Here is a 17,255-nt window from a genome sequence, read left to right as displayed (position 1 = left end):
TGAACAGAAGTGGTGGAACCGCTCTTGCTGCTTCAGGCCTGCAAAATCCTTCATTGTAATACAATGTTTTTCTGGGTATTCTTCAAAAGCGGCCCCAGCCAAAAGCCCCAGGTCCCCTGGCTCTGCATATCCCTCCCCAGTTAAGTCCCAAACAAAATTGACCCAGAAAAGCTCCGTACCTGCCAGGCATCCCCAGACGGGACAACATCTCGTCCCATTGCCCCACCAGCGGTGGTGGCAAACGTTACCCGCCACTGAATGGGAGGCAGCCACTTAACGCTGAATCCTCCTGAACGCCACCTTGGGAGCTTTAGACATTTACCTGCCCCAACATGCTTTCAGGTCCCAGCCTTCCTTCCCAATTGTACCAGGGAGGCCACCCTCCAAATGGCCCTCCTCACGCAGACATTGTCCTTGTCCCCCCCGCAAAAAACCCAAACCTTAGTGGGCTCCTTGTGAAATGGGCCCAATACGGCAGCTAGTATTTAAAATATACTAGCAAAGGGCCATACAAAACAAACAATTAAAAAAGGCCATAAAACTGGTCACAAGTACAAACCTCACCCACCTGACGGTAGCCACTGCCGCCCTCAAACATACTGCAAATTGGCCCTCCACACGTGGAATACCTTGCAGGGACTAATTAAAACCACAATTAAGGACAAATTCAATGTGCTCTCAGCTCCAACAATATTTAACTGAACAAATCTGTAGCATGTTTGTGCTCTATCGGTGTTTATGCAAAAGGCCAAGAGTAACCCTAGCCACTGTATCAAAAAATAAAAATAAAAACCAAAATGGTGACCCCTCATAACAAAATGTTGATTCGGGGTCAAGGGGGGGACTGTCCCCAGGCCCAGGACTCCCTCCCATGGGGTCCCATGGGGAAGCAAATCAGCAAGGTGTGTTGCTAATGCGGTTGCAGGCATCACAAGGCATTCCAGGGAAGGGTCAAAGGTATAAGTGTAAAATAAAAAATTCCTTTGCAGGTTGCAAAAAGCCCCACCCCCAAAAGAGGAGGCAAAAAATGGGTTAACTCCGTGCTCCTGCTAAGCCCAAAAATAAGATGCTGACTCCAGCAAGCCCAAGGCTGCAGCATAGAGCTGACTATCAGCTGCCGGCCAAGAAAGCTGTGGGGGAGGAGAGGTGCTAAATTCCACCCGAACCAGCAATAAAAAACAAATTCAACTAAACAAACAACAATCCTGCAAAAGCAGCCCCAAACAAACAAAACAGCAGAAGCTAACACACAAAAACAAAGTCGAGCCAGTATGTCTAAAGCTGGTATGTTTTAAAAAGGCTAAAAAGTTCACAAAAATCCAGTTTAAACTAATACAAAAAACACTAAAAGCAAAAGTCACTAAACAAAAACACCCCCCCAAAAACCCCAGAGCTTAAAAACCCTCCCAAAAGCCAAAGCAAGCCGGAGATCACAGCGGACCCCAAACAACCTGGGACCAGGACAACCCCTGCCCCCCTTCTTCTTACGTTACACCCAGGCTTGGCCAGCCTCAAATAAAGCGTGTGTACGTATAAAAGTGGGTTAGGGCTTGGGGCACTAACACTTTCTTCCCTCCTCTAAGTAACATAAAAAGCACAGATCACTCTCCGCTGTTTTATTTTTTAATTAATAAAGCTTTAAAATGCTCGTGTTTTATCATCTCCTCCCCAAACAATCCTGTGGCCTTGAAGGGCGCAAGTATCACCAACACCTTAACGCTGGGTTAGTGAAGTATTTTTGCCCTGTAATTTCTCTCTCTGTGTAGATAGTTAGCTATAGAAAGAGCAGCACTGACTGGCACACATATGTGTTACACAGTAGGTGAGTGCGGGGGGGGAAGATCCTGAGTCTCAGGTCTGGCCCAGCTGATCCTTTCACTCTGTCATTGACCCATGTCTGCCAATAACGCTCTGATTCTGTCTCTCCCCCAGCGAATCTGACTCTGGATCCAGACACGGCACATCTTGAACTTGTCCTGTCTGAAGATCTAAAAACCATGAGCCGGGGACACAAAAAACAGAGTTTGCCTGACAATCCGGAGAGATTTGATTATTCTTACTGTGTGCTGGGCTCTGAGGGCTTCACCTCGGGGAAACATTCCTGGGAGGTGAAGGTGGAGGGAGGGCCAGCTGGGCTCTGGGCTGTGGGGGTAGCTAGAGAGTCAGTGCAGAGGAAGGGAGAGGTTGGCTTTACTCCTGAGGAGGGGGTCTGGATGGGGGTGCGGCAGTGGGATGGTGTCCATGACTACCGGGCTCACACCAAACCTATCACCCCCCTGTCCTTGAGGAGAGATCCCAGGAGGATCCGGGTCTCTCTAGACTATGAAGGGGGGTTGGTGGCATTTAGTTATGCTGATAATCTGGCCCCAATCTTCACTTTCCCACGGGCCTCTTTCAATGGGGAGAAAATCTTCCCTTTCTTCTGGGTCTTGAATACAGGATTCCATCTGACCCTGCTTCCCTGAGACTCAGGGTAGCCTGGGGCCCTGTCAGTACCATAGAGAGCAGGCTAGATAAACCCATCTCACGGTCCGGCCGTGACGGCCCGGTTGGCTTGTTCTCGTGCTGTATGGTTCTGTAGGGTTATATCAGAGAACAGGGTCAGAGAAAGGTACGGGGGGAGGGGGGGAAAGGAAGGGGGAGGGGATGGGAAAGAAGAACTGGGGGTTTGGGGGGGGGAGGGATGAAGGATGGATTACAAAGTGAACAGCTAGAAGGAGGAGGGGCAGCCACCCTGCAAAGTACGCAGCCCTTGATATCCATTTGAGGTGAGGATTTAATATTTCTCCTCGTGGGGTAAGTGAGATTCTCTGTCCCAGGGTAGGATCCTGTCTGGAGCATGCTCAGTGCACCAATACATCTGACAGAAACGGGATCCCTTAGAACAGGGATGGGGAACCCTTTTTGTATCAGGAGCCATTGACCCACCCAAAAAATCAGTGGAGGGCCACACATGTTCAACTCACCCCCCCAGGGGGGCACAGAGGCTGCAGCGGGGTGAGCTGGCACTCATAGCTCCAGCCTGTTGGGGGGGCACTGAGAGTCAGGGCTTCCCCCACGCAGTGGGGTGAGCCGGCACTTGCAGCTCACAGCCTTGGCGTGCACACGCACCCCCACGGGGCTGGAGCCATGAGAGCCGGCTTGCCCTGCTGCGAAGCCCCAAGCCTCCATTCACTTCCCCCACCCCCCAGCAGGTGATTGGCACATGTGTGGCCTGTGGGATGGATGAAAATGAGCAAGGGGCTGGATCCAGCCCACAGGCTGTAGAATGAGCCTGTGGGAGGTTCTGGCTGGACCCCGCCCGGGCGCAGAAGGTGGAAAGGAAAGCTGAGGGGTCGGCAGGCAGGGCCAGAATGCCATTGGCAGTGCGATCCCCACCTCGTCCTAGAGCCGCTGCGGCTGGAAGCTCAGCTGCACAATGGGCACCAGGAGCTCTGCCCTTTGCACCCTGTGCAGGCCTTGGCCAGAACCCCCCGTGGTGCTCACTGCCTGAAAGGGACGAAGTAAAACCAGGGCCACCGCCCTGCCTCTCCACCCCCTCTTCCTGTACAGGGCACAAGCCCTGGCAGCTCACTGCACCGTCTCCACGTGCTCATCGGGGGTTTCTAGCTGATTCACATACACTTGCCCCACTCACAGCATGGGCCCTTTGCACAGTCTGAAGGGGCAAGGTGTAGCCAGTTACTTCATTTGATTATCCACGTACGGTTGTGCTGTGTGATGTAATGATTAACTCAGATGCTAAATTACTTCTAATGAAGGTATGCTAACTAGATTTAAGGCGTAGGATTATAGAAGTATCAGAGTGATAAGTAGCATTAGGTATATACGTGCAGCATGGCTGAAACGCAAGGCCTGCAGGCTGAGGCCTGTCAGAGTTCAGCTTAGCCACACTAGGCCATAGGTTTAAGAATGCTTGACATGAGTAAGTGACCAAAGATTGATCCTACGCTAGTATGACATTATATTGGTGTAATATAAGATCTCATTGAAAAGTGACACAAGGCCAGAAAGAGTTAATTAACTCATAGACAGACACGACCCATGGAAAAAATGTTAAGACTTGTTAGGAAGGGATGTGTAATGATAGTTGGGCTATCCCATTAGGTTAGGCTAGAACTTTGAAATGCAAGCCTGGATTGTTAGAGGTAGAAGGGTAGATGTTTGCTCAGGTCTTGTGATGTAAGCAAACAAGTCTTGTCTATTAGTATAGCTTTGATTCAAGATCCAAAAGGAATATTAACATTTATGATGACACTTGATTGAAATAGGATTATTGTCTATGTGTCTCTTTGAAGGTTGTGGTGACCTGTATCTGAACTGTTTAATGGATACATTACCCTGTGCTAATTGCCAGGATGTGTGGGAGACAGAAGGTTAAGCCTATTGTTCTCTCAGGCCAAGAGGCTGCTGGAAATGTATAAAGACCCTGGGGCACGATCCTTCTTTATCTCAGATCTGCTTTGGGTTTCAAGAGGGGCGAACCTAAGCCATAGGAATTGAGATCCCCAGTCATTGGCTGGAGTCACCCTGAATATGGACATTGGACTATTTCTAAAAGAACTTTTGGCAACTACAAATTCATCATCTCTGCTGTGTATCTGAACCTCAAGAATTGAACTCAAGTCTGTCTGTATATCGATCTTCTAACCAACACTCTATCTTTCCTTCTTTAATAAATTGTAGGTTAGTTAATAAGAATTGAGTATGACTATATTTATAATTTGGGCATGGGTATTCATAGGATTTCTATATGCTTGGGTAATTGTAACCTTGCTTGTGACGCTAATAAAACGTGTAATACAGACTAGACATGGTACTTGTGAATGTGTGTGTCACTATCCATGGTCTTCACGTGTTCCTAGAGGCTCTAAATCTGAAGCAGGTAGCAGAGGTGACTGTCACTCTGTTGATCTCGACACTGTGGCAACCAGAGCCAAACCCAGGGCGATGTAGGATCACGTCACTACATTTATTCTAAATTAAATAAAAGGCTACAAAGGGCAGAACCCTGCCCCAGGATCAGCCCCTACCACTGTGCTACAATGATTACTCACCTCTTCTCTCTGGGGTGCTCAGGGGTGTTTGTATCCTACTGTAAAAATATCTTTGTCTTGCGTAAGGAATGCAAAGTATTTTAATGGCAGAAATTACTAAATAAAATCCTACTTTATGCTTTCAGACCATTGTCAGATTGTGTGTTAGGTATATCTTACTATGAAATGTGTTGCTTTGTGCCAGAGCTAATCAAAATTTTGAAATACTTTGATATTTCAAAGAACAAATAAACACATTCCTCCACCATTCAACACAGCTACACTTAACACAGTGAATGCAGCTGGAGTGCAGGCAGGTCATTCCCAGTGGCTATTGCCAGCGACGGGGGCAGAGTTAAAGTTGCATGGGTGCTTAATTGAACTCTGTATTTTCTGGTTTTCAGACGTTTGAATGTTGGTGAACTTAATATCCAGGAAGGACACGAGAGATCACTGGGCAACCTTAACTCTAAGTTCATTAATTTTGTTGCCATTTAATTTAATTCAATTTTGTTTTGGCTTTCACCAAAAAGGTTGCCATAGAGAATGCCAGTGAAAATGGGGTAGGTTCAGCTGCTGAACTAGGGAAAGAACAAGTTAAAAGTTACTTGGACAAGTTAGATGTCTTCAAGTCACCAGGGCCTGATGAAATGCATCCTAGAACACTCATGGAACTGGCTGAGGAGATATCTGAGCCATTAGCTATTATCTTTGAAAAGTCATGGAAGACAGGAGAGATCCCAGAAGACTGGAAAAGAGCAAATATTGTGCCTGTCTATAAAAATGGAAAGAAGGGCAACCCAGGCAATGACAGACCAGTCAGCTTAACTTCTGTACCAGGAGAGATAATGGAGCAAATAATTAGAACATAAGAACGGCCAGACTGGGTCAGACCTAAGGTCCTTCTAGCCCAGTATCCGGTCCTCCAACAGTGGCCAGTGCCAGGTGCCCCAGAGGGAATGAACAGAACAGGGAATCATCAAGTGATCCATCCCCTGTCGCCCGTTCCCAGCTTCTGGCAAACAGAGGTTAGAGACACCATCCCTGCCCAGCCTGGCTAATAGCCATTGATGGACCTGTCCTCCATGAATCTATCTAGCTCCCTTTTGAACCCCATTATAATATTGGCCTTCACAACACCCTCTGGCAAGGAGTTCCAGAGGTTCACAGTGCATTGCATGAAAAAATACTTTCTTGTGTTTGTTTTAAACCTGTGTGATAAACTCAGGACAGACAGCTACAAGGGAGGGGTTGAAAGCAGCCTCAGAGGGTTAAAAGGCCCCTCCTCCCTGTCAACTGGGGGGTAACTACGGGTCAATCAGGTTCAGCTGAGAAGGGGTTGCCATGGTATCAATTAGAATCAGCTGAGGGGGAGCTACCTGACGTTAATTAGGATCAGCTGATTCCAACTAAGGCCCACCTGTGACCTTTTTAAACCCTCCCATGGGAGGAAGGAGGGGGAGAAAATAGAGAAGGAGTCCTGCTGCCAGTTACTTGGGAGCAGCAAGACCGCGAGCCTCACCAGGAGGAGAGGCCGTATTCTTTCCCACAAGGGAGAAATTTACTCTAAGCAGGACTGGTGGAGGAAGGGAACAGACTTCCCCTGTGCCCCAAGGGGGACCAGACTACCCAAGCCTGTCTCACCCGGGCTAAAAGCAGAGGAGGCTGGGGAGACCGAGAAGGTGCCTTGCCACACCTGCTAATTAAGGAATCAATTTGCAAACATCTAGAAGATAATAAAGTGATAAGTGATAGTCAGCATGGATTTGTCAAGAACAAATCATGTCAAACCAACCTGATAGCTTTCTTGACAGGGTAACAAGCCTTGCGGATGGGGGGGATGTGGTAGATGTGATCAGTGATGAGCTGCCAAAATATTAACAACGGGTTCCCTCCTCCTCACCTCACAAGGGGGTCGTGCCCCATCCAACCTCCCATGTTCCTTGACACCCCCCCCGGGGACCCCTGACCCATCCACGCCCCTTCCCTGTCCCCTGACTGCCCCCTGCCGCCCCATCCAACCCCTCTTCTCATTCTTGATGGCCCCTGGGAGTCCTGCCCCATCCAACCACCCCTTCTCTCTGCCCCTGACTGCCCCCCCACCTCACCCAACCCCTGCTCCTTCCTGACTGCCCCTCGGGACCCTTGCCCCCATTCAATCTCCCTGTTCCCTGCCCTCTGACCACCCCGACTCCTATCCACCCCCCCACAACCCACCGAACTCCCCTGCCCTCTTCCAACACTCCCTCCCTTCTCCCTGCCCCCTTACCACACTGCATGGGGCCGGGGGCGCGACTGGCGCTGCGGGGCCCGACTCCCCAGGCCGGTCTGGTACGGGCCGGAGCCGCTCGGCCGGGACCAGGACCGGCGCCGTGGGGCCCAACTCCCCGAGTCGGGCCGAGCCGGGACGGAACCGCTCAGCCGGGACTGGGACCAGTGCCATCGGGCCCAACTCCCTGGGCCGGGCCGGAGCCGCTCGGCTAGCACCGGGACCGGCGCCGCGGGGCCTGACTCCCCAAGCTGGGCTGGAGCCACTCGGCCGGGACTGGTGCTGCGGGGCCCGAGCTGGGCCAGGTCGGAGCCACTCGGCCGGGACCAGCCCGAGCCAGGGGTGCTTGGCCGGGACCGGGCTTGGGCGCTCGGCCGGGGCCAGGGGGAGCCGTTCACGTGGAGCCGGACTGGGCCGCGCGTGCCATGCCTCCCTGGAGCCCTCCTCGCATCCTCCCTCTCCCACTTCCCCTCACCCAGCTTACCTGCCTGATGCTTGTTTCAGGCTTCCCGCGAACATCTGATTCGCGGGAAGCAGGGGAGGGGGAGGAGAAGGAGGGCAGAGCATTCAGGGGAGGAGGGGGCGTGAGCTGGGGCCAGGGGCCGGGTGGACAGCTGCCCGAGCCTTTGTTAAATTTAAAAGCTTTTTTAGAACCAGTTGTCCTGGAACAACCGGTTCTAAAAAGGCTTCTAAATTTAACAACCGGTTCCTGCGAACTGGTGCGAACCAGCCCCAGCTCACCACCGGATGTGATATATCTAGACTTTAGTAAGGCTTTTGATACAGTCTTGCATGAAAGATGACAGAACAAGGAGTAATGGTCTCAAGTTGCAGTGGGGGAGGTCTAGGTTGGATATTAGGAAAAACTTTTTCACTAGGAAGGTGGTGAAGCACTGGAATGGGTTACCTAGGGAGGTGGTGGAATCTCCACCCTTAGAGGTGTTTAAGGTCAGGCTTGACAAAGCCCTGGCTGGGATGATTTAGTTGGGGTTGGTCCTGCTTTGAGCAGGGGGTGGGACTAGATACCTCCTGAGGTCCCTTCCAACCCTGATATTCTATGATTCTATGATTGACCTTCTCATTAGGAAACTAGGGAAATACAACCTAGATGGAGATACTACAGGGTGGGTGCAGAACTGGTTGGAAAACTGCTTCCAGAAAGTAGTTCACAGTCAGGCTGGAAGGGCATAATGAATGGGGTTCTGCAGGGATCAGTTCTGGGTCCGGATCTTTTTAGTGTCTTCATCATCGATTTAGATCATGGCATAGAGAGTGCACTTAGAATCATAGAATATCAGGGTTGGAAGAGACCTCAGGAGATCATCTGAAAACACATCCTCTGAAATTTTTAATCAGTTCTTAGTTCCCTGCAAGTTCAAAGGGTATTGACCAGGTGTTACATGTTGAACAGATTTTTAAATTAGAAAATGCCCAAATAATCCCAAAATGTTGGCGAGGCTGAATGAAGCCCCCAGATCCTACAATGCATGTTGTGGGCTCTATAGGATGAGTTAAGGAAATGGTTTATCTCTCAGGTTTCTCTTTCACTGCTGGACGGGGTCTAGAACAGCAGCCCTAGGCCAGCACACGTGTCCCACACGCCAGCCACACGTGCAGCTTGTTTGCTTTGTCGTGTTTCCTTTGCCGTTAACGTCAGGTTAGGTGGCCTGCCCACTGTAACAAACTAATTGAATAATTAGATGACAGCCTAGACCCTGGTATATTCTCAGGACTGCAAGGCCCCATGAGATGGACCTTTTCTGAAAACTCAGTGACTGAAATAAATTGGTCTTTTTTCCTAAACAAAACAAGAAAAGGTCAAGAGTTAAAGAAAAGAAAAGAAAGTAACACTGAGCAGTTTTTAAAACAAGGTTCGACAAGTCTCCATTGTGTTAAGGTCCACAGCTCAGTTCCAGTGGGTACCCCAGCCTGGGGGGCAGACCCAGACCGGTCAGCCATGGGCAGCAGGGGATGCTCTGCCCCAGAAGCTCCTTTCAGGTTTATCCATCTCCACAGCAGCAGGGAACCTCTCCTCTCCCGGCTCCAGGAAGGCAGCAATGGAAGAAGGGCCACGCACCAGATGGTAAATTGTGCTGATGCCCCTGGAGCCCATCCCGGCAGCTGGGCCTCTGGCCACATGGCTCAGCTCATGCCAGGGATGGAGGGCGCTGCACACGGCACAGACACTGCCAGCACCAGAGAGTGCAGTGAGGGGCCTTGGGACCCAGCTCCCACCTCTGCCGCCAGCTCTGTAATGGGCCTCCCAGCAGACCCCTGCTGCTACCCCAGGCTGGGGCCTCTGGGGGAAACGGGCCGGTGGACTCCATGCTTTAGAAAGGGGCAGAATCCTTGAGGAGTCTGCTCCTGAACCTACTTAAGAGACTCTCAAGGGGCTCGTGCTGGGGGGGTGGGGGGAGACACAAGCCCAGCCTCTTGGAGAGCAGGGGGGATCGCTGGTCATTTGAAATATTTTTGGAGCAACATCTGAGGCCCGTTTCACTCCCCCTCTGAAGCAGGATCATAGGGATGTACTAGAGTTACCAGGTGTCCAGGTTTTGACCAGAAAGTCTGGTGAAAAGAGGGCCTCTGCAGTGTCCATTCTGCACTGTTGACCCAACACCAGAACTCTGGTTCCCACAGTAACCCCCAAACATCCTGCCTGTCAGCTTTGCTCCCGGCGCCCGAGGAAGCTGCGGAGAGGTTTTGGGGCTGGCTCCCACTCGACGCCCTGACAGTGCCCACTGCCTGGGTTCTCCTGCACATGCAGCCCCAGGGAGGGGGCGGGCAGAGGGGGGAGGGGGGATCAAGCAGCTGACATGCAGGTCTGGGGAGTGGTTGTGGGGCTGGGGTCATCCTCCCCCGGCCATTCTGAGCTGGGAGCTCTGCTGCTCCCCCCCGTTGCAGGGCAGCTGCTTGGTCCCTGCTGTGCTCTCTGGCCCCTGCTCCCAGGGCCCCCATCCCATCCCTGGGGCCATGAGCACCCAGGACAGCAATAGGGCTTGGAACCTAGGCCCCAACTTAACACGGGCTCAGACCCTCCAGCCCTGCAGAGTCCTGGGACCCTGAGCCCTCGGTTAACACAATTGGTGTGTGGATGCAAGGGGTGGGGGTAGGCTTGAGCCTCACATTGCCGTGTGGACAGACCCAGGGAGATTGGAACCATAATGTTCAGCAATTACTTGTGATATTTTAAACTTGTCGCTTTCATACCAAACCATTCAGACAGCAGGGACCATGTTCCTAGAGGTGCCTTAGAGACAAGTGCATCCTTCCTCCGGGAGGAAATCCTGGAAATGTGACGACCGGGTTAGGTGCCAAGGAACTGACGTTCGATGATCAGAAGTGGCTGTAATAAGAAATTTGGTGATTTGCGGGTTCCTCAGTATAACTGCTGAGCCCCACGTCTCCAACCACTGCTAGCCACTGCCTGCCAGACTGTATCGGTGTGTCCAGTACAGGCCTATAACAAGGGCCGGATTTCCGGTTCAGCACAGTAGGCACTTGCCTGGGGAGCCGGTGTTCTAGGGTCACCTAAAAGTTAAAAGTGGGTAAAAAGTTTCATTTCTTACAGAAAACACAAAGATCGGCTGGGGGTGAGGGAGCGCTGAAGACGCTGGGCCTAGGGGTGCGTAAGGTATAAATCCAGCCCTGCCTAGAGCACTGGCTGTGTCTCTACTGGCTTGGCGAAGTGCTGCGGCTCCTGGGTTTAGATCTCAGCCCCCTGGGTTCAGCCCTTCCTGATGATCCCCTAGGGGGACGCCGCACAAGGAAAGAGACAACGGGAAGCCCAGTTCTGCTCTGCTGTGTGTGCGGCTGCTCTCGGAGTCACCTGGCCACTTGTGCCGGCAGAAGCTCACCTAAAGTTACCGAAGTTCTTGTTTGGTGCTTGTCTCCTCCCTGTATTGCTGTTACGTGAAACAGCCCAAGATCCACCACTGGGGAAGATACAATCTGTGAATAACTCCTCGGTCTTTCCCACTGTTCATATCCTAACAGCAGCCTGGATAAACAATGGCAATTAACGCACATCATCAATTGGGGAAGCAAAAGGCCACACGGTGGCGCCAAACCCCAGGAGTGAGTGAGCAGCTGCCCACAGCACAGAGAGACCTGGTTTCTCTGCCTTCCCCTCCCTGGGGAGAGATGGTTCTGGAGAGACGTGTCCCTGTATTCCCAGCCCTTAGAGGTGGGAAAGGCCTGTCCAGCCCCCTGCCCATCTCCAGAGCAGGCTGCTCCCTGCAGCACAGAGTGACCTGGAAACACTGCACCGGAGCCCGGCTAATATTCTATTGCCAAACGAACCGAACCGAGCCCAGCGCTGTGACCCTCGCAGGGGAGAACGTGGAGAGAGAGCCCAAGACTAAACCTTGGGCAGTGCGTTCCCCTTTGCTCCCCCATTTCACACCGGGGTTCCTCCTCCCGCATGGCTGCTGATGATGCATTCGCTCACTTTCTCTGGGAGCACGTTGCAGGCAGTAGCTGGGGTCGGTGGGTTTGATGGCGTCTGTCTTGTGTTTTAGTGGCTGGGTGGCACCATCATCCCCTCTCTGGCTGCTCCTCGCTCCCCTCCATCTGTCCCATGCCAGGAGAGGGTACAGCTGGGTCATCGCCTGCCACATGCCCTGTGCTGAGGAGGGACCTGCAGAAGGGCCATGGGAGCCAGGGAGCCCCAGGTGCGCTGTTAGCCTGATGCTGTCAGAGCTGCGGTGCTAGGGGCTGCTGTTAGCCGCTCTCCCCGGTAACACCTGTCCCCAAATCCCGCAGCACAGCCTGGCCAGGCAGAGCAGTGAACACACCTCTTGGCCAGGCAGAGTGGGGGCTCCAGCCCCAGTGAGATCAGGGGATGGGCCTGGTTTTTATGGGTCCATCCTGACTCTGCAAGCAGGGTCCCAGGTGCTTTGAATCTCCAGAGGTGCCTTGTTGTGCTGGGACCATGTGACTCCACACATGAGACTGGCACCAGCACCCGGTAGCCAGCGCTAGGGCACCAGGCTGGTGAGTCACATCCCTGCGTGAGGGCACAGGGTGAGCCCAGTGCCTGCTGCAGCCTCCACACTGGGGCAGTGACGGGACACGGAGACTCAGAGCTGCTGTGTGAGTATTAGTCCCACAGGACGGGCTCTGCACCAGGAGGGGCTGTGCCAGCAATACCCCCACGGTGACATCACAGGCAGGGGGTGCAGCGCACACAGGTGCCGGTTCTGCCCTCGTCAGCTCACTGTCCAGATCCTCCGAACCAGGCTGGTCCTGCAACACCGGGAGCAGGTGTCGCTGGCGTGAGCAGGGGAGTGAATGAGCGAGTGCAGGGGGGTGAGACGGGGGGAGGCAGCACGAGCAAAATCCTGTTATAAATAACCCCAATCTGAGGCCCCAAAGCTCCAGCAGCCTCCCTTCAATACACTGCAGAGGGGAACTCTGGGGAAATCCTGGAGCCCCGGCAGAGCCAGGTAGGGGCCAGGAAGGCTCAGGAGGATGGGGGCAGAGCTGTGAGCAGGCTGCCTGGGCAATCTGGGGCAGAGTGAAAGGCTGCCATTGCTGTTAGGTGCCTAACTCCTATTGACTTTTCATGGGAGTTAGGAGCCTAGTGGCCCCTTGTGCCTCTGCAGATCTCCCTTTCTCCCTCTTACCTCTGCAGGCAGTTCCCCTCCCCCAGTCAGGGTGCCCCATTTGGGGCTCAGCAGTGGACAATAGGTCAAGGTCAGGTCAGGGTTAGCTAAGCCTGGCCTAATATCGACATTAGCCCTAGTCTAGATGGAGGCCAACCCCTCCTGCCTCGATTTCACTGGTCCATGCTGACTCCGGGTTCCCCAAAGATTGACCTGGACCAGTGAAATCGAGGTACCAGGTGTTAACCTCTGTCCAGACTAGGGAAAAGCTCATCTTAGATGGGGATTAGGTAACACGTGTGCCCCAGGGCTCACCCTAGGCTGAACCACACTCACTGGTGAGCTGGAGCCGTGCGTGTGGAGACCCCGGAGTAGTGTTACACGTGTGTTAGCTGCCTCATGCTAATGGCTCTCAGCTGAGAGCAGCCCCCCTGCTGCCCTACAGGTTCCCAACTGACTCTGGGAAATGAGATCAGATGTTAGGTGGCTGGTTCTTGACTGAGATTGCAGGAGATGGGGCAGGAGCGGAGCATTAGCAAGAGCCCTGAAGGCACCTTTAGTGCAAAGGCAAAACTGACATTTTGGAACCCTGGTGGGTCAGACACTTGTTCACAGCCCCAAAGTATCCCCCGAAAGGGAGCTGGATTTTCTGTATATGTACAGTCCTGGGGCTGGGAGACCACTCCCCAAAGGGCCGGCCAATATGCAGGATCCCCCGGGACCCTTATCTTGCCAGACCCTGAGATACTAAAATTCCAGAAACACGATTAAATGAAGAGCCCACACACCAGGGAACACTGAAGGGAAAGAAAAGCTGGTGACTGATTACATGGGGGAGAGTCAAAGGACGCCATGGGTAATGAACAGACTAACCTCAAACCACACTATCTGAACAGAGGGCGTGGTATCATAAAAATACTTGTAAACACCCATCTGTGATAAAAAAATGATATTAAAGTTATGTTTGGGGGATAAGAATTTTGACACGGATCTTAAACCTTATGATAATGCTACCTTTCAATTAATACCTGTAAACAGACTTAAAGCTTACCACAGTGGAGAAAACAGATAAAACCTGGTTTGGTGTATGTGAATGGGGAAACTGAGGAATGCTGCTTCATGGTCTTAATGGCTGGATACCAAGAGAACTATAACACAAGCTGCCTTCGAGCTAGTCAGTGACTAGCCCTCTTGCAGTAAACTAAGGGGGCAGGTGAGACCAGGGGCGGCTCTAGACATTTCGCCACCCCAAGCAAGGCGGCACGCTGCGGGGGGCGCTCTGCTGGTCGCCGGTCCACCGGAGCCACCTGCCGCCCTCCCGGCGACCGGCAGAGCACCCCCCGTGGCATGCCGCCCCAAGCACGCGCTTGGCGTGCTGGGGTCTGGAGCCGCCCCTGGGTGAGACACACTGTATCTCTGGGGGAACACTATGCACCCCCATGTTCATCCTCATAATATGATTGTGTGGTATCCAATGCAAAGTTTGTCATGTCGGGTGTCTTCAGAAGGCTCATGATGCACTGAGCATGGTTGTTATAGTCCTGTTATAAGTTGTAATTTCACGTATATAATTATGAGACTGAAAATGTGTCCTCATGGCTTAAAACAAGCCCAGGCAAAACTCTCCAGGAGCAGAGTGGGAGTTCATATCTCATCAGGGTATGGATGGGACAAACCCAGCCCAGCCTCACAGGAACAAAAGACACTGACCTCAGCAGCAACAAAGGATGTGCTGGACTCTCCAATGAGTCACCCACACCCCTTCCCTCGGTCAGTCATGGACTACAATGAGGTAATGCTCACCTGACTCCGAAGGGGGAAGTAAGAACATGATAAAAGGGAGAGACATTTGCCATGTTCTTCCTCTTTCTTCTACCTCCATCTACAGACATCACCTGCGACTGAAGCGCTGATCAAAGGCAAGAGCCTGGCTGAAGAGCAACCAGCCAGCCTGTGGTGAGACGCATCTAAGTTTGTAAGGACACTGAAAGTGTTAATATCAGCCTAGAATGGGAGAGAGTCAAAGTTATTTCATTTGACCAAATCCGATTTGTTGTGCTTTGACTTATAATCACTTAAAATCTGTCTTTTGTAGTTAATAAATCAGTTTGTTTATTCTACCTGAAGCAGTGTGTTTGGTTTGAAGTGTGTCAGAGGTTCCCCTTGGGATAACAATCCTGGTACATATCAATTTCTTTGTTAAATTGACGAACTCATATAAGCTTGTAGCGTCCAGCGGGCATAACTGGACACTGCAAGATGGAGGTTCCTAGGGTTGTGTCTGTGACACTTGACACCAGACAACTCTGTGTTCTTGGGGAACCAGGGTGCAATATCCAGCCTGTCTGACTCATTAAGGACACCCCTCCCCCCCCAGCCTCTGCTTGAACCAAAACCCATCAGAAGAAAGACTTGCAGAGAGCAGTAAGGGCTGTGGGAGACACACCTAAACCCCTTCTGACAAGGGGGACAGGATTAAGGAAACTCCCTCAGCCTCATCTGCATCAAAGATGGGATGGGGAGGCATCTCCATTAGCAAACAGAATGGAGAACAGAGATTCCAAGGCAAGAATCACACTGAATTCTGGGACCAGAAAAGCAGGGAAGCAGTGCATCCTGGGGGATCTCTGCTCCAGAAGTTAATGAACCTAAGCCTGCACACACCCAGCTCAGCAGTTATCAGACCAATTCTAGTTAATGAATCCTTGATTGATATCCAAAATACTGAAGCTGACTAATTGCATTGTGGGCTCCCTTGAAGGAACATCACCCATAGCCAGAAATGATCGCGTCCTATTGTCTAGCCTAAAGAAAACCCTTGTGTCATCAGTTTACCCATAAACAAATCTAGTGTTCTCTCTTGAACCACTGTAGTTTCTCTACAAAAAAAGAGGCAGGAGGTCTCTTTCTGAAGGGACAGAGCAGGGCCCTGCAGGCAAGCACTGGTTTCCTGACCAAGGGAGACTGCGGGGGAATCACAGTACTGCAGGTAACTGAGCGAGCCCCAGAGCCATTGTGGGGTTCCCCTCACCGGCTTGCAGCTGCCCTTCCTGAAGGAGCCTGGGAACACAGCAAGATGCTGTCCGGACACCTGGGGGAATCTTGCAGGTAACAAACTGCTTGGTATGTTGGACTAGAGAAAGTAGCTTACTAAGTTTGCAGATGATACCAAACTGGGCGGGATTGCAACTGCTTCGGAGGACAGGGTCATAATTCAAAATGATCTGGACAAATTGGAGAAATGGTCTGAGGTAAATAGGATGCAGTTTAATAAAGACAAATGCAAAGTGCTCCACTTAGGAAGGAACAATCAGTTTCACACGTACAGAATGGGAAGAGACTGTCTAGGAAGGAGTACGGCAGAAAGGGATCTAGGGGCTATAGTGGACCACAAGCTGAATATGAGTCAACAGTGTGATGCTGTTGCAAAAAAGCAAACGTGATTCTGGGATGCATTAACAGGTGCGTTGTGAGCAAGACACGAGAAGTCATTCTTCCGCTCTACTCCGCGCTGGTTAGGCCTCAACTGGAGTATTGTGTCCAGTTCTGGGCACCGCATTTCAAGAAAGATGTGGAGAAATTGGAGAGGTCCAGAGAAGAGCAACAAGAATGATTAAAGGTCTAGAGAACATGACCTATGAAGGAAGGCTGAAAGAGAGCCATTGGCCTGCTAAACCCAGGGTTGTGAGTTCAATCCTTGAGGGGGCAATTTAGGGATTTGGGGATTGGTCCTGCTTTGAGCAGGGGGTTGGACTAGATGATCTCCTGAGGTCCCTTCCAACCCTAATAATCTATGATTCTATGAATTGGGTTTGTTTAATTTGGAAAAGAGAAGACTGAGAGGGGACATGACAGCAGTTTTCCAGTATCTAAAAGGGTGTCATGAGGAGGAGGGAGAAAACTTGTTCATCTTAGCCTCTAAGGATAGAACAAGAAGCAATGGGCTTAAACTGCAGCAAGGGAGGCTTAGGTTGGACATTAGGAAAAAGTTCCTAACTGTCAGGGTAGTTAAACACTGGAATAAATTGCCTAGGGAGGTTGTGGAATCTCCATCTCTGGAGATATTTAAGAGTAGGTTAGACAAATGTCCATCAGGGATGGTCTAGACAGTACTTGGTCCTGCCGTGAGGGCAGGGGACTGGACTCAACGACCTCTCGAGGTCCCTTCCAGCCCTAGAATCTATGAATCTATGCCCCAAAGTGAATGGACTAACAGACTGGTGGGAAGTAGCCCAAGGCAGCGGATTCTGACTCTCTGTTGCGGGGGACACCAACCCCCTGTTCAGGGGCTGACATACAGATGTCCCTGGGCTGAGACTCAGTGGTGAGGAAGGGCTTGAGTCC

This window comes from Mauremys mutica, chromosome 2 (assembly GCF_020497125.1).
Source record: "Mauremys mutica isolate MM-2020 ecotype Southern chromosome 2, ASM2049712v1, whole genome shotgun sequence".
NCBI lineage: Eukaryota > Metazoa > Chordata > Testudines > Geoemydidae > Mauremys > Mauremys mutica.
This window is presented reverse-complemented; position numbering follows the sequence as displayed.